General features: G+C 36.7%; 1 protein-coding gene and 1 non-coding gene across 2 annotated transcripts in view; both read right to left on the reverse strand.

Annotated features, from left to right (window-relative positions):
• The window catches only part of LRRC4C (leucine rich repeat containing 4C), a 154,211-nt gene that overhangs the window by 69,070 nt on the left and 58,279 nt on the right, over positions 1–26,862 (reverse strand). The window lies entirely within an intron of this gene.
• LOC138385598 (small nucleolar RNA SNORA69) lies at positions 6,012–6,143 on the reverse strand. Its single transcript, XR_011233818.1, has one exon. It is a non-coding gene; the product is annotated as a small nucleolar RNA SNORA69 (small nucleolar RNA).

Below are 26,862 nucleotides of genomic sequence, written 5' to 3' on the forward strand. Positions count from 1 at the left end.
TCTCATAAGCTGAAGATTACAAAAAGGCAAACTCATGGAGAGAATTACCTTCTCCAGAAACCTCCCCCAGAAGGAGGTGAGAGAATGCACTTTGTGAATATATGGGATAAATCGTTCTAGGCAGCAGAAAGGCAAGCACAAAGATTCTGAGGTAAGGGCATGCCTGACACTTTTGAAGAACAGCAGTGGGTAAGAGAGACAAAAGTTGACGGCAAGAGTTATTTCTGTTGTGCTTTTTGGGAAAGGAGGGCTCCAAATGCACAGGGCTTTGTGGGCCATTATCAAGAATAAGGTTTTTTTTTTATCCTGACTGAAATGAGCCATTGGGTTTGAGCTGAGAAGTGATGCCATAGACATATCTGTAAAGGATTTCCCCTTTCTTCCTTAATTTAACTTGAACGAGTGATTGGATTTCTCCAGAAAGACCAGGCAAGAAAATACCTTACCTAGTGGAATAGAAATGATTGGTTATTTTACAAAGATATTAAGCTTCTAGAGTTTAATTACACAATATTCCTTTAAGATTGCTGAAATATATCTAATTATGTTTTTTTTTTAAATCTGTTATTAATTTTGCTTCCCAAATAGTTTCCCTTCTGGGAAATTTTCTTGCAGAAAGTGCAAGGAACTGCAGAATATGAAAATCAGCCTGTCAGATATTCTGCCAGATGACCCCAGGGATGTTCTTTTGTTCAACCCTCACAAGAACCATGCAAAGTAGGTGTTATGTTCTGAGAGTGAGAAAGAAAAGTTGGAGAGGGTAATTGGCCCAAGGCCACACGGGGAGAAATGCTGGTGATGAAATCTGAACTTAGGATGGCCTGCCTCTGAGGGCCTTGGTTGTTCTGTGCTGGTCCAATGCTCCCTGTTTGTCTCTCAAAACTCTTATTATAACTTCTCTTGGGGCTCAAAACATAGTACCGCAAAATGTGGCACCTTGGGTATTGGGAAAACAGCTTTCAACTTAAATCATAAGACCCTTCATGTGATAGGTGTCCTGTCCCATACGTAGAGGAATTGGTACAATTTCTATATGACCGTCCATTATTCATCAAACTTAAGCATAAAAATACAGTTTTCTCGGGGTATTTGGGTCATCATTTTTGAAGCCATCTATGTCACATAAAACTTTGGTTAAGTAAATTTGTTATGCTTTTCTCTTGTTAATAAATTTGTTATAGGCATGTCAACCATGACCCTTCTGGCGGTTGAAGAAAATATAGTATTTTTTCACTTCTACACTTTTAAGACTCAAAATTTTAGTTTTGCAAATAGTGTTTCACAATTTTCATAAGAATGAATCAACACTGCAGGACCTTTGGCTGGTTGGATGAAGCTGAATTGCTAAATCTGTGCTCCTAAGTCCGTCGCTCTTTCACCAAGCTATAGCTACTCCTGAAAATATACGTACTCTGTGAAGTAGCCTGACAAACAAACCTTCATTCAACAAGTTGGGGAGGAGTGTAGTCTGTGCATTTATGTGATGCACACTTGTGTGCGCATGTGTGCAGAGGGGAAAGAGAGACAGGCCTTAGTTCCAGCCATCCAAGTAATAGCCCATGCACAGGCACACAAGGCAGAAGGCACACACCAGCCTTGCCAGACTCGGCCTTGAACCCCACACTTCACAGTGGGAACTGCTTGCTAGGACTGATCTCATCTTCTTTAGAGTTCAGTTTGCACATGAAATGTTTCATCAATCTATGGAGTCTCTGTTCCTTCTTTCATTTACCTCTCACTCAATTGCTGTTTTTGTTTTTGTTTTTTTTTTTTTTTTAGCTTGGTCTTTTTTTTCCTCAAGAAAATAAAAAATGCATCATTCTTATTTGGCACAGCAAAACAGTAAACAAATCTTTCTCTCTACTTCTAAGAAATAAAGCTTTTCACTTTTATCTTTCCAAGGTGACTAGAATAGAGAGGCTTTCTTTTTCTTTTTTCCTCCACAGTGGAAGTCAACACCTTCTATTCAAAAACTCCACCAGTGCACTGGTGGCTCCTTCTCAAAGGGTCAGTAAATTCCACAGACCCCCATGGAAGTGTTGATGTGAGAAAGACCCAAAAAACTCCCACAAGCACTCAGACATCCATTTTGAACAATAATTGTTTTAAGGATTTATAAAGAGGCATAGAGGCAAAACCATTCTAGAAGGAGCAATGCAGTGCTTTTGGAATAGGTGCTTGTCTTCACATCTATATGCCGGAGGGGGAGCAAATTTAGGCTGGAATACTATGGAGGTAAGGGGTGGGTAGAAAGGGAGGGGAGAAGTTACCAGGCAGCAAAGGCAACCTCACAGCTCTCAGTGTAAAACACTTTGCATTATCAGCTTAATCAGTTGCATTGAGGTAAATCAATTGTTCAGATGAGGATGAGAAAGAAGCCAAATTAGCATAGAATATTGGCCAAAGACTCAAGGTGTTAGAATCACAAGGACCTTCAAATCCCAGTTCCTATACTTATGAGCTGTGTGATTTGGGGCAAGGTGTTTAACACATCTGGCCATCATTTTCTCATATATAGAATAAAAGAGTTAATCAGAGTGGTTAGGCTCATTAAGGAAATAAGGTGTGGGGAATAGCTATTCAATACAGCACCTGGATAGCCTTCCTCTGAGGGCTTCTATTTGATTACAACAAAAAGGGACTCCACAGTAGACTGGCCAGAGGGAGGCTGTCCAAAGAAAGCAGTATTTTGAAAAAAAAAAAAAATAGCGGATTAACAACTGCATTCCCACTCACACATAACCTTCAGAAAATTACTCATTCATGAAGAAATGGTGTCAGTCGAAGGCAAAGCAAGGCAGGGAGAGACCATGTGGGTTATAATTCTCTCTCTGTGCCCAATAAATTATACTACCACAGGCAGGTCACATAACCTCATTTCCCTTTATGAATGAATGGGGCTAGATTAAACTTAGGGCCCCAAATTCTAAAATTCTTTGTGGGCTTAATTTCACCAATAGAGGAAAGACTATTTCTAGCTCTGGAAGGATGACAGGATTTGACAAATGTCCCTAGTTCCTCTGTGATGGTCAGTTATCAATTCCAATTATGGAATCAGCAGAGGGGCAATCTGAAACCAGCCAGCAGGGATCTGTGCCCAAAGGGAGGGGACAAGGCTGTTAAGGGTAATAATCAAAGCCCGGCCACTTAATGGGGAAGTTGTTAGGCAAATTCACTGCTTTTCTTCAGGAGTAGTTCCCTGGACCTAGCAGCCAGCAGGGCAGGACATAGAAGAGGGCTCAGCTGCCTCTCCTACAAAGACAAATGAGTCTTGCATGATTTGCAATTACAGTATTAATTATGAAATCATCTATTTACTTTTTCGTCCTTTCTTGCAAATCATTCCAACAATAATGTCATTTAAACATTGATTCACATGCTGTGCCCAAGTGAACTCCCCTGGGAAATCCCAGCCACTGTAATATTTGAAAATGCCCCTCTAAATTAGCAAAGCTTACACAGACGCTATTGGCAAATTCAATCATTCCTCTGCCTCTGGGTATTGTTATTTGTGGCTCCCTTAAAAAACTGAAGTTCACCCATCTTCAATTTCAGTCCATATGAAATGATATAAATAAGCTGTGCTAGTTTAGTGGTGGTAACTCCATTAATACGAATATACAATAAAGAACCATACAGTATAATAAAAACAAAAGCTCCAAACTATATCTGAAAAGCCTTTTAAAGAGCAGAATGAATGCTCTAGTGATATTTTCCTTCACAATCGTGTACAACAGCCTTTGTTGGTCTTTATACTTCCTTATTCCTTATTCCATTGGGGGGAATATTTACTAGGTTTAATTAGCACCATAACACCTGGGTTTCCTAAACTGAGGTGGTTTGTTACTAAAAGTAGAAGTTTGTCATTTTTATTAGAGGTACCACCAAACATTTCAACCTAATGTTGATTAATACAACTGCAAAGAAATACAATTTTAAATCCCTGAACTCTACAAATAGAAAAAGAGAAATAATCTGAGCTCCTGGAGGAAAGCCATAGAGAAGCCATAATGAAGGAGAAAGAATTATTATAAAACAGCATCTCGCTTAAGTTCCTCACTAAAAACAAGAGGATGGAATTCCTGGTGAACCACCCCCCATTTCCTGATCCTTTTAGCTAAAGTTAGGAAACAGGACTTCTGAGATGAGGAGGAGATTTTAATAGTGATCCTTTCTAAGCACACACCCACCACTTGACTTCCAGCTACAACATCCCTGCTATATGACTGATCCAGCAGGCCTTGCCCTTCCTCAGCTGGACTAAACCTTAGGCAGGCTCCTTCCTGACTCTAGGTCCCTAACCTTCCTTCTCTTCCAGCATTTACTTTAGAAAACTTGTAATTATAAATCCTTTCTTTGACCCTTTGACTTGTAAATCTTTTTAAAAGCCTCTTACCAGTTTTACAACCTTTTTCAAGGACCTAGGAACCATCTCTTTAAAATGCAACCAACAAAGGAGACTGTAACAGAGTCTCCTACTTTCTGGGAAAGACTGGGAGCTGAATTTGGTGGGGGTCTGCCTTACTCTAAATTGCAAAACTATCTCTTATCTTACAGACAGGAGATATTCATTTTCCCTTTGGATAAAGACAATTAGCAAATGTAGATGACCTATGACTTCCCCCTACTGTCCTTCAGCCCTTAGAAAAATCTTCTCTTCTTCAGTGTTGAGTTTGATTTAGTTGTAGCCTCTGTTCCCTATTGCAATGGCTTTGAATAAAAACTTCCTTGCCTGCTTAGCTTCGGCCATTGCAAGTTTTGTTTTGATATGTTCATCCTGCTGATGTTTGAAGCTTTCTGGTGCCGAGCAGGGGTCCCAATACCTATCTCTTTGGGGCGCCATTCCTTCCTTGATCATCTCTAACCTTGGGCAATTCTTCCATACAAGGAACCACAATCTATCCTGCTAGAAATTCTACCCACCAACCCTGGTTCTGTTCTTGGGGTCCATATAGAATAAGCCTAATATTTTATACACCCTTTAAATATCTGAAGAAAGCTTCCTTTTCCAGATTAAACCTTCCCAAGACCTTCACAGAAGGCTCTGAGCCTCAGGGCTTGGATTTGTCTTTGTCAAAGGATCTTCCTAAGGGAACACCTGAAGATAAAATACCTTCAGGTACAGAAGAGGCAACTAGAGGGGTTTTGTTTTACCTAAGAAAAATAAAAATACATGGTGTGATAATTCAGAATATGACCCACAGATCAAGGGTCATCAGAACGAATTACAAATGCATTCAGCTTTCACAAATGTTTTCTTAACCCTATAAATAAAAGCAATCTGATGTTTGAGCAACCCAGGTAAGGATAGCAGGACTCCTTCATGCTTTCATTTTCTTAAAACCATCATGAAAAAAATACTACATGTTTAATTATTCAATTTGGGAGTGAAAGGATAATATCTGGTAAATTCTTTCCTGGACTACAGTCATGGACTTGAAAAATCTGTGAGGTTCATAAAAATTTTTTTTTATTTCAGCTTATTATGGGGGTACAAAAGTTTAGGTTATGTATATTGCCCATGCCCTCCCACCCTGCCCCCAGTCAGAGCTTCAAGTGTGTCCATTCCCCAGACAGTGCGCATCGCACTCATTATGTATTTATATACCCATCCCCTTCCCCCCCCACATCTGCCATTCTATTCTTCATCTACAGACTTTGCCATATGTACTCATTATATTCACCTTCCTCCTTCACTACTTGAAGTTTCCTCTCTTTAGGGTCTAGGTTTTCCTTATTTTGGAATTTTCCCACATTCCCACTCCTATCAAAACATTCATTTAATGTTCCATTCTATCAGGGCATGGTTTAAAATTAAGGGGTAATCAGTCAGTCAGGTAGTTAATCAAATTCTTTTATTATTTGTTTAAGTAGGTTTTCCATCCAAGAAAAGACCACAAGACACAAGCATATTAATAGTTGACCCTGAGGGGTACACTTGGCTATCACTGAAGGAAGGATGGAAATCACAAGATCATTAAGTGCCTTTTCCCTTTTTTCTTTTTTTTCAGAATTGCCCATGCCAATCTGTCATGATTTTACCCTCATAAAGGCAAAATCAAAAATGATTACCACAGCTTGTCTTTCAGCAGGATAACGGCAGTGCGTCCCCAAAATGAAGCACTGTAATCGCAACCTGCTTAAATGTCTTTTCCTTTCTAAAAAGGTTTTACTTGCACAATCTCAGTTGCTCCCTTTCACAGCCCTATTATGTTCAAAAGTACTATTTTTATTTCCACAACGTATATAGTATTTCATCTGTATCTTTCTTATGGAATATGTTTTCCAAATAATTTTATTGTACTATGTAGTGACAGTACCTTCTCTCCTAGGCTGAGAGCTCCTCAAGGGCAAAGCTATTTATCTTATTAGCCCACAATAATCTGCATGGTGCCTGTCACATAGTATATCTCAACACATATATTTAAAAGTTTAAAAATCAAGGAATTTAATTGAAGTGATCTTCGCAAAATCTTATAAGACAGAGAATGAAATTAATATTTACTGCCACTTTTCAGGGAGGTTAAATGATTGCTCAGTGCTCAATATGGGAGATGAGCCCTCCTGAGTCGTGGATGTACATCTGATTGGGGTGACTTTGGGTACGCAATTATAGCTAGAGTCCGTATCTGTTGTATATGTGTGTCAATTATAGTTATCTACAGGGATACACAAGAAGAATTCTAAACCAACCTACTGTTAAGATTTAGCATGTGAATGTACATCTATGTTATGTGTATGTGGGAAAGTACCAAATTTGCAATTCACTAGCTCTCATTTTGTTCGCAACAGGTAGAACTCACATACTTACTGAATTTGGCTCTGGAAAGAATGTCTTCATTATAGGCAAATACATAAGAGGCATAAATCTGGAGGGAAGGGGACCCTGCCCATATTCACTAAAGGATAAACAAACAAAACCTTAGACAAATCCTTTCCTTGGGAAAAAAAAAAAAACCCAGCAACACAGGCTGCCATATATCAAACAATTCAATCTCTCAGACCCCAAATCATTTCAGTTTCAGAAAGAAAGCCAATGTTCATGAACTTGTCACGCAAGCCTTGATCAATCTTAATATATTGCACAGAACTGTCAATGTAGCTGAAATGTTTTTTTTTCCCCTCCCCTTTGATGTTTTTGCAAATGGATTCATTTGAAGGTAGAAATAAGAAGTTCGGATGAAGGAACATACACACAGTTAGAGCTACTTTCCAGGCTGTGAGAAATCGTGAATCTGACACAATTGTGCATAAAGCCAGACATCATGGCTTTAAAGAATAAGAGAACCAAGAGATTTGCAAGAGCTAGTTTTCTGATAATTAAAGTGTCCTTGCTTTCCTAAAAAAGAACTTTATTTAAAATTGTAAGAAACCATTAGTCATACCTGATACAAATAAGGTCTGACTTCATCAGCTATGTGTGTAGCCAGGCATTCATCCAAGCTCCTGGTCATCTTAGGTTAATTAATGATTCATCAAGTGTTTCTATGTCACTTGACTCACACTCAAATGAAGAGTTAGAACCGTAAAAATAATTAGACTTAAATTTTAAAGATAACATTTCATTTCAGTTCCATAGCACCCTCTGTATATGGCAGTCAAAGGCACTAAATGTCTGAACCTCTAGGGGAGCAATCCCAGTGAAAGAAATCAACTTCTAGGGGAGCCCACACCACTGTTAACTGGGCTCTGTATGTCTGACAATGCTACTGGGCATTGGGGAGACCCACTAGTCTACAGTTCTACATCAGCCCATGTTCTGCCCTCAGAAGCTTTCTTGAACATGTCTAATCTCTCTCCTACATTGTATTAAAAGAAATTTTCAGAAAAAGAGTAAAATCATGACTTTTATGCACAATAGAAATGAACATGAGTTCAAGAACTTATTTTGCTCATATGATGTGAGGGAGTCAAGCAGATATTATACCAGTCGAAAGGAAAAGTCAAAACACTACAAAATTACATGGAGTAAAGAAATGTTGAGCTAAATTACAAATGAAGACAAACTGATTTTTCCACTGAGAGGAAGAAAAGTCAATTGAAATTCTACTGGACAAGACAGAATATGCATACCAATCAGTTTGCTTACAATTTACAGAGGTGCAAAATAGCTCAAAGACAATGACCAAGACTAGCATGGAACAGCCTGGATTGGTGTGCTATAGATCATGAATATTTTTTCATCAAAATACTAATTTTTTAAAAAATATTTGAGTCCTAATATCTTATATGCAATTCCAAAGTGAAAACAAAACAAAGCAAAAAAAAGAAAAAAAAAAGCCCTGAAAACTAAAAGCTATTTTTTCCTAGGTGTGGTGCTTATATTCCTCTTAGTGTGAATATTCATTTATTTTGTTGCATAAATATTAATGTGTTTTATTACAAGTGTTGCCCCAGATACCTCAGGAGGTGTTACATAATATATACTATGTGCACATATTAGCTTCTTAAAATCAGAAAACTTCTGAGTTCTAAAACCCATTTTGTTCCCTTATAGATGATGTGCTGGAGTGAGCTCATGCTTTAGCCAATTGTGTACATTTCTTCCAAATTTTATATTCAATGACTTCAATTTGGTATCTTGAAATTAGCCAAGGTGGGGAGTATTTACAGAAGAAAATAGTCAAGTGCTACAAATCAGGGCTTGTGTGTGTGTGTGTGTGTGTGTGTGTGTGCTTCCTTCCTGAGAGCCAGTTGTTAAACATTTGCCAGCACAATACTGTCTCTAATGGTTTCAGAGAAAAGATTGTGCCCCTGCAACCTAGCAATTTGCATAGGAGACATGAAGCTGAATAAGCTACATTCCCTGTCCTTAAGGGATACACAGACTAGTGAAGAGCTTGTGGTCTAGTAAATGAATTTATATATTTATAAACACACGGTTGTTCTAGAGTTTATGCTTCCCCAAGGTAGCTGTTTCACAACAGCCTTGTGCTTACTGTCCATCAAAAGATGAATTAAATCTAAGTGAGGAGGAATGTAGGAACGTGAGGTCCTCTACTAGATGTTTTAAAGGATATAAATAGTGCACGATGTAGAGGATTTGATTGGAATGTGAATACACACACATTTTAGTTAGTAATAATCTGTGATAAAGGCTAAAAGAGATTCACTTCAAATAATGATTTTTGCAGAGAAAAGATTACATAATCAAAACACAATTTGTGAATTTGCTATTTACTCCAAACTGTGAACATTAGCCTCTTGTTTAATGGGGCATTTTGTCATCTAACAAAAATATTTTCAAATATTGACTATGTGCCAGGCACTTTGCTAGATCTCAGAGATTCAACAACAAGTAAGCTTTGCATTCTGTTCCTAAGGAACCTTTATTCTAGTGGGAAAGAATAATATAAGCATATAGTCATGATAATACTTATATGATGCTTGATAAAAGAGAAGTACTGGGCTGAAAAGTGACAGAAGCAATTAGCTCTGTGAGGAAAGAGCTAGGAAAATGGCTTCAAAGGAGATACCATGAAGGAAGAATCAAATTTTACCAGAGAAGGAAGGCAGGGCATGCTAGTCAAAGGAAGCAGTGCATACAAAGTTGTACACACACTTACACAATACAGCATCCTATGAAAAGGATCAAGGATCAAGACAGGTTCAAGAAAGAGATGGGAGTGTTAATATTTCTATATGTGTTCAAGAAAGAAGACAAATGAACTTAAGAGTTAGGCTATAGTTTTCAAGGCTTATTTTGTGTCTAAAGATTCCATTAAACAGAAGAGAATATGAAAAAAATGAAATCTCCTGGTTATAGAAATATCAAGTTTGGAGCTTATGAGCTTTCTAAGCTGATCTAAAATCTCTAGATAATAAACACCTTGAGCTCAGGGAACATTTCTTATTCATGTTTTATCTTCTGGACCTAATGAAGGGTCTCACACAGAGAATCATTAAGTAATCAGTAAACTGAAAAAGAGAAAAACAAACGGTAAAACATAGAAATGTTGCTCTTTATTTTACATTTTGCTTTGGCTGCTGTAGTATGCTAGAGATATAGATATGTAGATATGTAGATGTGTGTGTGTGTGTGTGTGTGTGTGTATATATATATTTAACCTTCAAGCCTGCAAAAGTCTAGCTATATTCTTCAAAGTGCTGGAATTCTCTCCTTTCTTGGTCTACTTGGCTCTGATCCTTCTGCCTGTTAAAATCATCTCCTACAACTCTCCCTTTCCATCTTTGAACTCCAGCCTCCTTGCCCTCCTTGCTGTTCCTGAGCACAACAAGGACAAGCCCCCTGAAGAACATCCTGGAGGGCACTTGTAGGCTGGTGTATCTGCCCCACAATGTCTACCCTGATCATTTTGGCAAAAATTGCACCTCTCATCATCCAACACTCTTAAGTCCCTTGCAATACTTTGTTTACTACAACCTGATATTTTATTATAGATTTTATTATATTTACCTTTCCTCATCAATACGTAAGCCCCATATTAGCTGATACTCTGCATGACTCACTCCTATTTCCAGCACCTAAACCAGTGCCTGACACACAGAAAGTGCAGGGTAAATTTTTGTTAAATAGATGAATGAAAAAATAAACTGTTCTCTTTGACATGTACCTTTATGTGAAGTTTTCTCAGATCTTTTTGAAAGCAAGTGCTATATGTATTGATAAACTTGAACAAAACAAAAACAAACAAAATCACTATTTGACTGTAAACAGACTTTAAAAAATATAGAAAAAGCTTCATAAGAAGTAAATATATCTAAAAATATAAATAAGGAAAATCAACAAAATACCAAGATTCAAAATAAAAAGCTAATTTTAAATGTGCTAGTTGCCCATCCAAAGGCCATTTTCTTTTTTTCTTTCTTTTTTTTTTTTTTTTTGGTAAAACTTTAGGTTTGATTTGGGGCCTACAGTGAGTCCCGAGTAAAAGACTTTGTTTCTCAGAATCTCTTGAACCCAGGGATTGTTATGTGATTAAGCTCCCACCAAATGGGATGTAAGTCAAAGTGTCGCTGGAGAATTTCAAGAATTATGCTTTAAAGAAGCGAATTCAGATTACAAATGACCTTATAATGTGCTTTCTCCATTTTTCCTTTCTGCTTCCTGAAACATGGACACGATGGCGAGAGTTTTAGCAGCAAATGTGGATCATGTTTTGACTTTGAGGCTGAAAGCTTTGTGCCGAAATGTTAAAACTGAGACAAAAGAAGCCAGGATCCCTGATGATTTTTATAGTTATTGTACCAACTCTGGGCTACTTCCAGACTTTCCATGGGACAAAAATAAACAAAAAAACAAACAAACAAGCAACAACAACCAAAAAACCACTGTGTGCTGATGCCACTGTTATTTTTAGTTTTCTGTCAATATCCATTGAAGTAAAGTTCATACATCATGTGACTATCTTAAATTATCCTTAGAGTCATGTTCATTTGCATGACAATATGTTTACCAGATTGGGCAGTAAATGTAGAAACTACATTTACCAGACTCAGTAGTGATTTTGAACAATCTAAAATAGTACTATTGTAGCATCACTGTTTTTGTTACAATTGTTGATATATTCACCACCTGCTTTAGGTAAGGACATCTGTTAATTTTCATGATTTCACTAAGTCCTGCATAAATATTAATTAAGCACAATAGCTCTGAAAAACAAACGAAATGCTTGTTGTGGATTTAGGAACAAAGCATTCAGGGTAATTACATGCCTAGATTAGAAACTTTCAGTAGTATGTGAAAACACACAGCTTCACAAGGGCCCAGGCAAGATAAACACAAGTAAAGTAAAAGAACTATAAGAGCATTAACAAATTTCTGAAGCTACTAAGAATTATAAATGAATTATTATATCTCTTCCAGTTTGTACAAAGAGATTGGGGCTTTGCTCCCAGTGAAAAGATAATAATGTAGCCAATGCTTCTAACAGCAACCACTGCATGTGGCATTCTACTCAGTTCTTTACCTATACTACATCATATAAACACCACAGTAGTCCTATGAGGTGGATACTATTATTATCTTTATTTTTTTTTTTTGGCAGATGAGGAAACAGAGGTGCAGGGATGCTAAGTAACTTGCTCAAGGTCTCACATTTAGTAAATACCAGAGACAGGATTGGAATCCAGTCAGGGTAATTCCAGATTCTGTGTGCTTAGCCACCATGCTTTGCTACCCCTGCAAGATGCCTATGAAGAAACAAGAACTTGGGAGGAATCACTGAGAAGTTCTAGTGAAATTGCTGAGCTGGAAATACTACCACCTAAAGGGAAGCAGAAAATGTTGCCCAGGCTAGAAAGAATAGGATTTAAATTTCAAGGAATAGGCCAAACATCTTAGAATCATGATGCCAACATTACCCGGAAGTGCTCTCTTACCCCATCCTTTTGATAAAAGCTGAATTTACTACAACTTAAAAGCTAAACTCAGATTATAGCCACAATTCTCAACCCATTTCACAAAATGCCAGTGGGCCAGTATTTCAAGGAGTGTCTCAAGTGATTTGATACAATAACTGTTAAAGCAGCAAAGTTTGGAAATAATGCCCATATTCTTACAAGTGGAGGATATTCAGTTAGGCCTATGAATAGCTTTTCTTGCTGAATTTTGATATTATCCTTTGTGCAAGAGCAAAAGGAATGGCATTTTGACTAACATGATATAACAGAGCGTTGCAGGCAGCCATGGGGATATGCTGTATGAGAACCATCAGGTGAATGTGTTATGGGGACAAAAAGTTGGGAACTACTGTTGTGGTCTAAAGAGCAGCAGAGTGGAGTCTAGAGGCCAAGAATTTTGGCACTGCTATTAAGTAGCTAAATGATCTTAAGTAGATTCCCTCCAATTATGGTAGTTTCCCTTTCCTAGTTGGGAAAACAAAGGACACTCTGATTCCCAAGGTCTGCTTTTCTGTCTATCATGATGGTAGCTCTGGTATCTACTATCTACGTAGATGTAGATATATCTACATCTGGTAGATAATCAGATAATCCCCTACTCAGAAAGCTGTGAGCACAGGCAGATCTCATCTCAAGTGACAGAATGAGGTTAGAGCATTAAATAGATTAATAATGAGTTTCCTTCCTTCCGACTGATTGCTATGTAGATTAAGCATTTAATATGTGCCAAGTTTTCTATCATATGTGTTACATACATATGTGTTACTACAACCTACATGCTATCATATAATCCTAAATTGAAAATTAAAAATAAGGAGCTCAGAGAGAGTTGCAGTACTTGCTGAAGCTCACACAGCTAGAAAATGACAAAAAGAGAATTGTAATCCCATTGTTAGTAAACTGAAATAAAGGAAATTTAAACTCAGACTTGTCTTACTTCCCCCTTCGAACTAAATTGTGCTACCCCCCAAAAAATTCGTACGTTGAAGCCCAAACTCCCATAGTATTTGGAGATAGGGCCTTTACAAAAGTAATTAAGGTTAACAGAGGTCATAAGGGTAGGACTCTGATCCAAAAGGATTAATGTCCTTATAAGAAAAGACACCGGAGAGTTTGCTCTCTCTCTGCCACATAAGGACACAGCAAGAAGATGGACATCTGCCAGCCAAAAGAGAGCTCTCATCAGTCTAAGCTGGCATCCTGAGCTCAGACTTCTAGTCTCCAGACCTATGAGAAAATATATTTCTATTGTTTAGGCCACTTGGTCTATGGTATTTTGTTATGGTAGCCCAGGTAGATGAGTGTGCTCCAAAGGTTTTCTTTGCCCTTTTTACTTAGCCATGCTTAGTTAGCATGTTCAAAACATCTGATAAATGAATAGAAGAATAAGTGCAGAGGTAGAGAGCTCATATTTTACATTAGAAGTGTTACTAGTATGCTCTGGAGTTGTGCTGTGTACAGCTGCGTGAAGAGACCTGGTGGTCCTTGCTATCGTCTGCACAACTGACATTAACTAATATAGTAAATCTGCCACTGGGTGCCAAATACTTAAACTGTTACCCTTCAAGACTACTAGAATTACTGGTATTATTATTCTTCCTATTATTTTTTCTATTCCATGTCTAATACCAGCACCCCAATTTTGAATACAATTTTTTAAAAAAGTTTTCACAATCTAACTCTAATTAAAATTCTTCACATTATACCCATGAAATCAGTATTACCTCCACTGGACAGATGAGAGAGGTGAAGATCAGACAGCTGCTGAGAGTTACGGAGCTAATCAGTGGCAAAGACACAGCACAGAGCTTCTGCCTGGATACTGCTCAGTACTCTCCACCTTACACCCTCTTCACTTGCCTCAATAGCCATCTTTTCTTCCTGCTGAGAACTTTAACATCCACTATTCTATCATGTCTAAATTATATTTCCCAGAAGTCTAATAAAGTGCAAAATGGCAGGAATTATTTCCAATGAGTGAAATGGCTTCTCAAATCATGCCCGGCAAAACTAAATTCAACCCTTGGGGGTGCCACCAATTAGCTGCATAACTGTTTTCCAGATAGCTCTTGGAGGTACAATGGCTGTTGAACAACTTCAGGAAAATTCATTAGATTGATTAGTCCAATTAACTCAAAAACTGACATACAAAAACAGGCAGGAAACCCCTGCTGGGTCCAAGAAATAAATAAAAGACATGTCCCTGGTCTTGACTGCATAAATATGAGGGGGCCCATGGAAATTTCCCCATGGAGTGCAAACACGAAGACAGCCTGGGAGAGGACCAAGCTCAGGGCTGGCTCAAGAAAGAAACAAAGAGAAGAATTAAGAACTGCTAAGAAGGCAAAAAGCCTAAGGAGAGAGCTCAAAGGACGGGCGCTCTTTGGCAGGACCAAAGGCCAAAGAGCTGAGAGAGAAATTTGCAGACCATTCAAGAATACTAAGAGGGAAAAGATCTGTGAGTCCAGAAACATGGCTTTCTTTGTTCAAAGCTGGTAATGAGATTAATCTGGTTTTTGGGGGAACAAATGGAGCAAACAAGAAAAATAAGAAGGGAAATTCCCTTGTTAAAAGGTTACTATTTAAACATTGAAAAACATCAAATCTTTTTATGTATTATCTTGGTGTGCCATTCTCATCATCCACTGCTTTGGATAAAGTTTTCTCATAAGTATAAAAACAAACATAGTCCTCATCTCCATTCCTTTCCTCTTGCATTTCTTTTATTTTTTTAATTCAAACACGTAACTGCTAAAGCTATAGATTTCTACTATTACTAGAACCCCAGCTGCACTGTGACATACATATTTCTTGTTCATACTTGCATAATCAAGACTAATCTGACCATTTCATTTGTAGTAGGGGATAAATAACAGAATCTGGTTACTCTTGTAGCCATTGTAATTTCTCATCTCCTCATGGCCAAATAGCCCCCATGTTTGTTTTCTAAAGTTAGCCAGCCAAAAAGACCCAGACACCAACAAAACACTAATTTCCCTTATCCTTTTCTTGACTGTCACTGTGTTCTGTGAATCAGGCCTTGACCTATTGACACAGAGTGGTGACATTTAGGATTTTTCTTTTTGTTCCACTGTATGATTTCTTCCAGGTGAAAGATAAAGGTTCCATGAGATCAAATAGATCATTTGATTAGAACTGGCTAGTTCTCTTCTAAAAGGAGACTAAGACATGGAAGATGGGAGACAGGGGAGGAAGAACAGCCCAGAAAGAACATAAAATTGCAAGAGAAAAATTCAGGGGATTCCCAGAAACTGGAAGAACAAGCATCAAATCTTTCTGTGAATTTCCTCAGTTACAAAACAAAAAGTAAAAGTGAAAACAAATGGCATCACCAAGATGCCTGTCAGTATTCTGCACCACAAAGGAACAGAGTTTGCTAACAAGTCATCAGAGTAATGGAAGACCTGGAGTTCTTTGGGGGGGTGGGAAGTTCAGGGATTGACAACAAAATGCCAACCTCAATCTTGATTACAGGCAGAGAGCGGCAGTCAAAAAGCATCTGAGGAAATCCAGGATCATTTTCAGTCCTGAGGAAGGAAGTCATTAGGAAGCTAATTAATTTTCCCATAAGCTCATTAATAATGGTATCTGGTTGCACATAATTTGTAAATTATGGAAGATCAAAATTTAAGAGTGGTGTGGTTGGAAAGTCTGAAGGAGCATGAGGTTCAGAAAACATATTTTATTAAGACACATGGAATTAATTTTTTATTACCTATGTATATATGCAGAAATTTGTATAAAATGATTAATAATAGCTAATATTTATTGAATGGTTACTCTGATCTAAGCATTTTTCTGTGTGTTTTACATGGATTACTTCATACAATACAATAACCTTATAACAGATAATATTACTATCCCTATTTTATAGACAAGCAAACTAAGTTCTAGCAAGATTCAGTAACTTTAGTAAGAAATAGTAAATACAGCTAGTAAATGGCAAGGTCAAGATGTAAAAAATTTATTTTTCAGATATTAGTAAATTATAATTAGAGAGAGAGAGTGTAATAGAAGGAACATAGATTTTTATATTCAAAAGGCTGCACACTGAGTCCTGATTCTATCACGTACTAGTTGTGTGCATATTTAGATAAATTTCTGCATATTTTTAATTTCCTTATCTTGAAAATGAAAGCATTACTAGCTACCTGGCCCATCTGGTATACAAATTAAAGGAGATAATGTATGTCAATAAACAGAATATATGTATAAAGCAATAATGTTAACAGTCATTCTTCACTATTTTGTTCACTCAATAAATGACAGATAACATTCCTATTTTTAGAGACTCTGGCACATATTGGGCACTGAAATAATATTAGTGCCTTTTCTAATCCATTCCCATATCTCTTTATGTAAGGACTATTCACTAATGACCTAACTAGCTAATCAAATAAATATAATTTTTAAAAAGTATATGAAAAAGATAGCTATTCCAAAATATTGAAGTTTAATTGAAGAAAAATATATCCCTGATTAAATGTTTCCTTAATTAAACATAAACTTTGGAAAGAGGGCATTATAACTATCCCTCCAAAGCAATCAGATTCCTTTTAAAAATGAAGTCACAAATCCAAAATCTTAAATAAATGTCTATTGTAGGGTGGTTAAATGTAAATATATGTCCAGAAGTTTTACAATATGACAAGTATACTTCAGTGAGATGAAATTCAAGATAAATCCAAACACTTGATATTTCCTTAACATCCTATACAGTTTTATGTGACTAATGTTCTTTACTCTAAAATGTTTTGCATTCAGAACTCCTTCTCCACCATGACCTATAAGTCTTATTAATTTTACAAAATTGTCTGCCTATAAAAATTGGCATATTTTTTTTCCATAAAACGTTTCCACTACATTTGAGTTTTAAAGATGAGCTCAATTCAAAGAAAAGAAATGAACAATTTTGCTGGAGCAAAAAGACACCTAAGGAGGGTTGTGGTCAGAAGTGTTACTCAGTGTGGTAGGGAAATGCAAATCTAATAGCTACTTGGAGGATCACAGAACACTTAAAATTCTAGACTCAATTAATCTCAAATAAAAATATGGCCTGCTAAAATATACTAACCAACCTCCATGTCAACAAAAGACTTCAGAGGAACTAAGAGGCTCATTCAGTTTCTAAATTGTGGAGCTTGAGATGAAGTGTGTGTGTGTGTGTGTGTGTCTGTGTGTGTACCCATAAACCTAGGGTAGATTTCCTGATTCTTCACTATGGCCATGGCCTTTCTGGTCTCATTTGCTACTGTTTGTCTACATACTCAACTATGCTGCATCCACACTGGCCTCCAGCCATTCCTCTTCCAAGCCAGGTGGTCTCCAGCTCAGGATCTCTGCGCTTCCCAATCCCTTTGCCAGGAACAAATTTCCTCTAAATATCTTCAGGGCTTATTCTTTCATCTTTTTTTTTTTTTTTCCACCCAAATGTCTCATCGAGATGCCTTTTTTGACCCCTCCATTTATAGCTACAACTTCTCTATGCCCTGCCTGTTCCCCTCACATACACTTCTGAGCTCTTAGAATATTACTGTCTAGATCTGCAATGTCCAATACAATAGCCACTAGCCCCGTGTGGCTATTTAAATTGAAATTCAAATTAGTTGAACTGAAACAAAATTTAAAATTTAGTTCTTCAGTCACCTAGGCTTCTTTCAAGTATTTAATAGTCACTTGTTGCCACTGGCTATCATGTTGAATAGCACAGCTACAGAGATTCTGTCATTGAGGAAATTCTTATGGGGCAGTGTTGCTCTTGCCATGTATATACTTTGCATATTTGTTTTCTTTCATACACCTTTCTATCAAGCCACCCATATCTACCCTACCCTGTAAGCATGGAAAAGGACAGGGCTTTTGTCTATTTTGTTCACTGCTTTCTTCCCAGTACTTAGAATGGTCCTTGGCCCACAGAATATATTTAGAAAATATCTGTTAAATGAGAAAATGGATTAAAGCAAAAACATTCATTACTCCCCTTAAAAAAGACAGAGATCTTGCCATTTGTTATGACATGGATAAGCCTGGTGGACATTATGCTAAGTGAAATAAGCCAGAAAAAAATATATATTACATGATCTCACTTATACATGGGATCTAAAAAAAAATCCAATATGCGTAATAAGAAACAAAACAGTGGTTACCGGGGGCAAAAAGTGAGGAGGAGGAAATGGGGCAATTTAGGTCAGAGGATACAAAGAAGCAAATATGTTGAATGAATACACAACATAAAATATAATTGCATTGTGTATGGGATTCATGCTAAATGAGTAGATTTTAGCTACTCTTGACACAAAAACAAAAAAAATGGATAACAGTGAGATGATGGATATGTTAATGTCCTTTACCATGGCAACCTTCACTAAGACATCATGTTATGTATCCTAAACATGTTGCATGCCTTAAATATACACAATAAAATTTATTTTTTAATAAATATCAGATATAAGGAAACAGTTGCATCACTCCTTCTTTGAGGGAATTACAAGATTGCAAATTACCCTCATTTGAATTTCACCAGGGCTATGTATTGGTGATTATAATTATTCATATACCTATGAATGGTAAACCTTTTAAGAGTGGTTTCCTGTAATCATGTGTCTTCTATGTCAGAGTGATAATCACTAAAATATGTCAAGATTTATGGCAAAAAATCTGTTAACTCCTAAACTTGTCAAAAATTGTTAAGCACCATAAAAGTTTTAAAGTTGAACATTTCATTTGAATAGGCCTTTTGTAGCCACACTATAGTAAATGCATATATTAGTAGATTACTGGTGGATATTGGCCATAAGTCAATCCATTTGATTTTATAAGCTTAGATATGCATTTGCCTTGTAAAAATCATTTTTTATGAATAATTATATTCACTATAATGAAGCCCTAAATGTAAATAATCACTACCTTCCCTGAATGACCTTGAAAAGTACTCCTGAGATTTGAATTCATCACTATTAATACCATACAGGATCATTTGATATGTATTAAACATCCATATTATTGGCCAAAGCAATAGTTTTCAAACTGAATCTAAGTTTAAAAAGCTCTAGATTCGTAGCTGATGAATTCATTTATTTTTAACTTTTGAAGAATTTTTTTCTTACTTTAATAGAATGGAACTTAATGAAATATCAGAAAGTACACAAAGATATTTAAAAGTATTTAAAAGTATTTAAAAGTATTTAAAAGGGGAAACACACATACTTTTACAATCCAAATTTAATTTCTGTTAATATTTTGGTGTATTTTCTAGTTCTTCTCAGTCTATTTCTATCCCTATTTTTTAAATACTCACTTATAATCCTGCATGTCTTTAATATACTTTTAGCTAAGCACTACAGTAGTTCTTGGCATTCACATGTTCAACTGCTATTCGTTTATTCCAAATGTCCCTGACCTGTAATGATTTGTTACTTCTAAGAGACAAATTAGTTTAAACTGATGAATGAGTCTATTGGATTGCCCATAATTTGGATCCCAATGCATTTTTTGCTGTTCTGTACTCATTGCTGTGTATATAGTAACTCACATTAATGGTGAGGATGTCATGCGGAGGCAGGAGAGCTCAGTGAAAAATGTCAATCAGATTTGAGTTCAGATACCACTTCCATTCCTTCCTTCAGTCCTTAGATATGTTTTTGGCCAGGTATGATACTAGCTTCTGAATATACAAATAGTTTCTCCTAGAGCTTTCAATGTTCCAGGTGCTGTGATAAGTACTTTACCTACTTACCTTGTTTGATCCTCACAACTGCTGTTATCTTTGTTACATAGTTACAAAACAGATACGCTGTGAGGGCAAGTAATTTGCAAATGATGAAGCAGTGACTCAGACTCAGGAGTTCTAACTAACTTCAGTATCTCTCCTCTTAATCATCATATTTCGTTGCTTCACTTGAAGTATTTGCTCTTGGGAAAATCATTTAAGTGCTTTGAGCCTCCATATATTTGTCTGTATTAAATAAAATGCAGGACAACTCACGATGTCCTGGCACATAATAAATCTCCAGTAAGAGTTATTAATAGCTACTATTACCATACTATTATTAAAAATTCAGGGACCTCTGATGGAAATAGGAAGAATTCCTTGTGGATATCAAGAATTTACTGTCCATCATAATCATTGTCTCATGGCATTAAAATTTCTTTGTAAACTTAATTTTAATCACTGTAGCATAGTGCATGTATAGATGTGTGATAACACATTTATCCATTTCCTTGACCTCTGGGAATTTAGATGGCTTCTGAATTCAGTTTTCACTTGAATAAAGCAACGGATATCAAAGATATAACTCCTGTACATTCAATATATATTTATCCACCACCTCCTATCCTAAAATCCCTGTGACAGAGACTTCAGGTGAAGCACCACAATGAATGCTCAGAGTGGATTAGGATGAGTCCACAGGGAAGATACCAGGCAAGCACCATGCAGGCTGAAAATGGAGGTGATAGTCAAGTTTCAGTAGTTAAATAATGTGAATAGAGCAAAGAGAACAGAAGTAGAAAAGATAGTAGAGGCAGAGGGAACACTTTGAGCAAAAGCTGGAAAGTGGCCAGATGTAAGCTCAGGAACAGTGAGTAGTCAGTGTTCTGATTTGAGCAAAGGCATACATAGGAAAAGGTTATATGCCTGTAATCCTAGCACTTTGGGAGGCCAAGGCAGGAAGACTGCTTGAGGCCAGGAGTTTGAGACCAGCCTGGGCAATAGCAAGATTCTGTCTCTACAAAAAAATAAAATAAAATTAGCCAGTCGTGGTGACACAAGCCTGTAGTCCCAGCTACTCAGATGGCTGAACCAGGAGGGTGGCTTCAGCCCAGGAGTTTGAAGCTGTAATTAGCTATGATCATACCCCTGCACTCTGGCCAGGCAAAAGAGTGAGACCATGTCTCAAAGAAAAATAAATAAATAGAAAAGAAAATAAGAAATGTAAGAAATGGTTAGAAATACATCCTGTGTCCATATCATAAAAGACTTTGAATGGCAGGATAATGGGTCGACCCTTTATTATGTTTGCAATGGGGAAATCCTAATAGATTTCACTGAGTCCAGTGGGTACTAGTTAACATGGTAAAAACAGCATTGTATCTTATCATGTCTTTAGAGAAACCATTGAGACCTGGACTGGTTTGGGTGCTAGAGATAAAATATATAGAGAAAACTTAAAAAAAAAAAAACCCAAACCAGTAGAAGAAAGGACACAAGAACTTAAGTGAGGATGTGGCAAGAAAACATGAAAACCAATGTGATTCAGGGATCCAGGGCAAACAAAAAGAAAAATGTCAGACCAGTTGAATGGCCCCTTTCTATACCAGGATCTTCACTTCCATTGGTGAATAATGAGTGTCAAGGGGAACTGAACAAGATAAAGAGACATGTGGAATCCAAAACCCCCACTTAACAGAGGTCTGGGTAACTACTTTTGCTGTTTCTTTTTAGACTCTCTTAAGAAGGGACCAGCCAAGGTTGGGCTGAGAGTGTCTGTCTAGAGTGGAATGTCTGGAAGTTGCCTTTCTCATTTGTGTTACTGGACAATAATTAGTGCACACATTATTTCAAAATGTCACCCATCAAGACAGATAAAATACCAGTAAGAGGTGTATCTCCAGAATGAAATGTGCTAACCACAATTTTATTTGCAGTGCCTTTTGGGAAATTAATTCTTTGCCTCCTTTCCAAGACCTTCTGTTCATATATCCCTCTGCAAAACTAATTATTTTTCAACGACTGCATGCTTTCCATCCAACTGTAAAGAGTCTTCAGTTTCTAAAACTTATCTTTTGACAGTTTAGCTTTTACCTGCAAATTAATTTTAAAAGGTTTTCTATCCTAAGTGTTTTACTTACTTAGATTAAGACCATTATTTAAATGCCTGAGATATGCAGTTTATAAAAATTAAAAGTACCTTTGAATGGTATGTGTGTTTGTGCATGCATTCTTATTTAAAGAGATCATTTTGGAGATTAGAGATATGTTTTATCCAATTTAGCTTTACATTCCTCAACTGACTGAGCTTTCAGTATTTCCCACAGGATGACTTTCAAAATTCAATAGCCTTTTATTCTATAGAGGCTGTCAAATACTCAATAGCCTCCACATTCATTAAAATCCTTATTATATAATGTTGATCTGGGTTATATATAATCCCAATTCCATTTACCATGTATATCTTTTACCATGTGTATTTAAATCTCCTACCTACAACTTGGGCTGTACTTAATAATCTTTTATCTGTTTGTATATGCCACAAATTCAATTCTTTCATTATCTGTCTGGCTTTTTCAGCTTTCTCCAATTTACACCTTTCAAGACTTGTGGTGCCTGTAATAAATGCAATATGACAGATGGAATTTAACACAAAGACAATGCAATATGGATCAAAGATCATGATCTTTAGACTTAAGATAAACCAGATTCTTAGCCTCAATTCTTTTACTACCTATATGTATATGAGAAAGCCTACTGTTTGCTCTAAATCTTTATTGATTCATCTCTAAAGTTGAAATAATAATTTTGACCTCTTAAATTTGTTGTTGGGGTTAAATGAAATAAAATATGTAAAATGTTTATCCTGCATGGAGTATGTATTTAATAAATTACATTACTGTCATTTTGATCCCAAGACATCTTGCTCCTTCCCCTTTAACAAGTAGTCCTTACTGGTTTAGCTTCCTTTGCTATCACTTCTCTTAATTCTAATGACAAAGTCTGCTTTGTTCTTTGCTATGCTCTTTCAGTTATTTAAAAGGCCACCAGAAAGCATAATGTTTAATGGTCCCTCAGTACTGGAGTGACTGATAAAAATGATATGAAACAGAAGCTAGGAATTCATATTCTTCCTTTCTTGGCTGCTCCTGTAAGTTTTAGCTTAAGCATTGGTTCTTTTGGGAAATATTCTCAGAAACTATTTCATCCCAAGTTCAGTTAGAAACTGACCTTAACATAACAATTAGTTCTGTCATGATATTTGCACTGTATCCCCTACAGTATAATTCAATTACCTCTCCAACTTCTGTGCCCCAAAAGACTTGGAGCTCTTTCATATAGAGAACATGCTTTGACCTATTTTGTCTATCATGTAGGGACAATGTGACACAAAATAGGCACTGAATAGGTTAATAAGTTACTCTGAAAGGGAGTTATCAATAACACAATAAGACTTGTGACATCCATTCATTTACTTTTATTGATTTTATTCTCATAGCTTCATAAAGTTGAAATATACACAAAAGTCATTTTGTTTATCTCTCATGCTCTGCCTTCAGGTAGAAATCCACCTAAACAATGTTAAACAAATGGAAGTCCATCCCATTCTCTTAAAATAAAAGAGAGTTACCATAAGAACCTACTGTAGAGGCCACCATTATTGACTAAGACTAAAACAATTGTAAAATGTGAAAAGACTGATAAAAACCATTGTGGAATGAATCCCTAGGAGCTGCTTGCATTAAAAGCATGAATTATCCAGACAGTTGAAGCTACCTGAAACAATGGCCTCAATCAATTATTCCTGGAGAAACAGACATGAGCTATTTGAATAGCTAAAACTTCTGTCACAAATTAGCCTGAACTCCACTGAAACAAAAGTAGAAGACAGGGATGATATGGCTTCTTAGAGATTTTAAGATTAACTAATTAAGCAGAATCTGATACCAAAACAAAATTGAAAAACCAAAACATATAATAAGGTAAACTAGGGAAGATGGTGTTTTCCTATAAAAATGAAGTTTCCAACACAGTAAGTTCCATTGTTCCTTCTTGGTCTTACCTTTTCCAAGTGGCCTTTGCCACCCATATGTGAGGTAATGGATGGTAATATCTGGAAGTGTGACTATAATAGCTGAGTGAAGCTATATAACTGGTGAAGAATATAGATGTTCAAACTGGTTGTATGAACACTTCCTTCTCCATCTCTGGAGGATTGCTTTCTGTATAACAAACCCCAAACATACTTCCTAATTCTTACTGACATCTTTCTTTAGATTTAAATTCAAAGTACTCCACCTATAACTGATAGTCTACATAGACATGTTGTAAGCACTATGCAATGCAATTGTACCTGAATTATCTTATATAATTATCCCTAACACAATATTATCTAGATATTATTGGTTCAATTTTACAAAAGAGTATTTTGAGTCTCAGAGAGGTTCTAGTGATTTGCCAGAAATCATGCAGTTAGCAAGGGAAATGCTGGGGTGAGTGTTCAATCTCATGTCACCTAATTCAAAGTCTAGAGCTCATTCCATTATGACTCAGACTATTATCTTATTTTATCAGCAACAATTTAAGGCTAGATATCAGGCCTCAATATTAGGCCAATAAATTTACTCTTAGGTCTTCTTTCAGGCCTGTTATACAGAAAAGACTCTATGTACTTCCTATGAGCAATTTTCAACAATGCCTCAACACCACCACAATGATAAATTAATCTCTACGTGATCAGGAAACGTGGCTGTTGTCTTGGTAAATGGCATGTATTGTTACCAGTTAATACTTCACTAGCCTAACATGGGCTCCAAGCTGTACCTTCTCCTCTTCTCACTAAAATGAAAAGTCATTTATGATCTTTCACACAACAGTACTAACCCTGCTTATGCCATCTCTCCTTCAGTTCTTGGTCAGATTCCATCGACTAAATATAGAACACCTATGGCGAGGCCATCTCATATGTTGCACAGAGTACTGGGTCTAAGAAATCTGAGTTCTAATTTGGCATCTGGCCCTAATACTTCTATGATCCTGAGAAAATCCATTTCTGGGCCTCAGTTTTAAAGATGTAACCTGAGGGGACAGCTTAAATTTCCTTTCAGGATTAAAATGTAGTTTATTTCATGCATGTACATATGTATATACACATGCTGTGCATTTTGCATTTCAATAGTTAAGTGCCTGGTAGCTCAGCAGGCATTCATTTAAGACTAGGAATCTGAGGATGCTGGAAGATCTTACATCATTCATTAATTAAATCTTACGTCCCCTCCTCCTGAAAGGTGAGACCTCAAAGGCTGTTATTCTCTGTCATCACCCATATGGTGCCATAACATGATATTAACTTTGGAACACAATGCTCTGAGAATCTAGCCACTCACACAAAGAGTGTTCTATCTGAAAGAGAGGCTCGGCAAAGGATACTGTGAAAATGAACTCAATGGGGAAGCAGAAATGGAGAAGTATGTAATTGTTATGGTGGGAATTTTTGGCAAATGAGATTGGTGTTAAAACTAATTAAACCAAATATATCTTTCCCTCTTCCCCTCCCAATGGATTATCAGTACCATGAAAACATCCTATATTTATCCCTCTCAATCTATGTAAGTAGGTGATGCTCCTTTGAAGATGATGAATATGATGATGACAGTTTTTAGCCTACCTGCATCTCTATTCTCTTTTCCTCCAAACACAGCCTTTGTGTGAAGTTAGAATTAGGTCAGTAAGCTTACCATTCCCCCCAAAATATTTATGTATGTATCTGGTTCAAAAAGTTATGGAGCTGAAGCATAAGTTTGTTTGTTTTATGGAAGGAAAGGAGGGAAAATGAGGTGGGGAAGCATAAAGTCTTATGTTGATAGAGGGTTTGCAATGTCTCATTTGAATGCAGGATGACTCCCCTGCATTCTAGAGTCAATTATTCCTTGTTGAGAGCAGAGGGTTACAGTTATGTAAACTGTGGAAACAATGGGTGCTAAAAACAGAAGGAAAGAGAACAAGAGTACTGGAAAAAGAAAAAGTACCACAGAATATTACAGATTTCTAAACATGGTTATTTGAAAAATAAGAAACCTGAAATAGAATATGTATTTTTAATTTTTAAATTTTTTCAAAAGATATGCTACGACAGGGTCAAAGATCTATCACTCAGGGCAAACTTGACATCTGCCAGGTAAAGAGAGGGATAAATCACATGTTAACTCTCATAAGCCAGTTAGCAATTTGCATGATAGTTTATGATTGCTGTTTTACAGAAGAGAAAACTGAGGCTGAGAGACAAGAGAGCTAGTATACTAGTAAGAAGAAGAGGAAAAATTCAAATCCAGGTCTTTCTGACTCCAGAGTCTTCACACTTTAGCCAGAAGCTCTTTCTCTTTCCATTAACTCATATCTGTCTCATAGTTCAACTTTTCCCCATCTCCTTCAACCATCTCTTCTAAATGGAGTCCTATTAGCAGAAGATTACGGTTATATAACCCTCAACTAAGCAGTATCAGAAAGGCTAGGATGTTTGCTGAGGAACTGCCGCATGTGAAACATTACATTCTTCCAATGAGGTGAAATCTATTCAATTTTGACCCCCATATTTGCCCATGTTTCTGTAGCTGCTGGATAAATTGGCAAGGCCGAATGGACTATAGTTTGGACTTCATTTCCAAGGAAACTACAAAATGCATTGTGACTTGCAGCCTTTTTATGAGAATCTCACTTCAAAGTGAAACAAATCCCTCTCAGGGGAAGGGAGAAAACAGGTAATAGACTTT

The sequence above is a fragment of the Eulemur rufifrons genome, chromosome 6 (genome assembly GCF_041146395.1).
Source record: "Eulemur rufifrons isolate Redbay chromosome 6, OSU_ERuf_1, whole genome shotgun sequence".
Taxonomy (NCBI): Eukaryota; Metazoa; Chordata; class Mammalia; order Primates; family Lemuridae; genus Eulemur; species Eulemur rufifrons.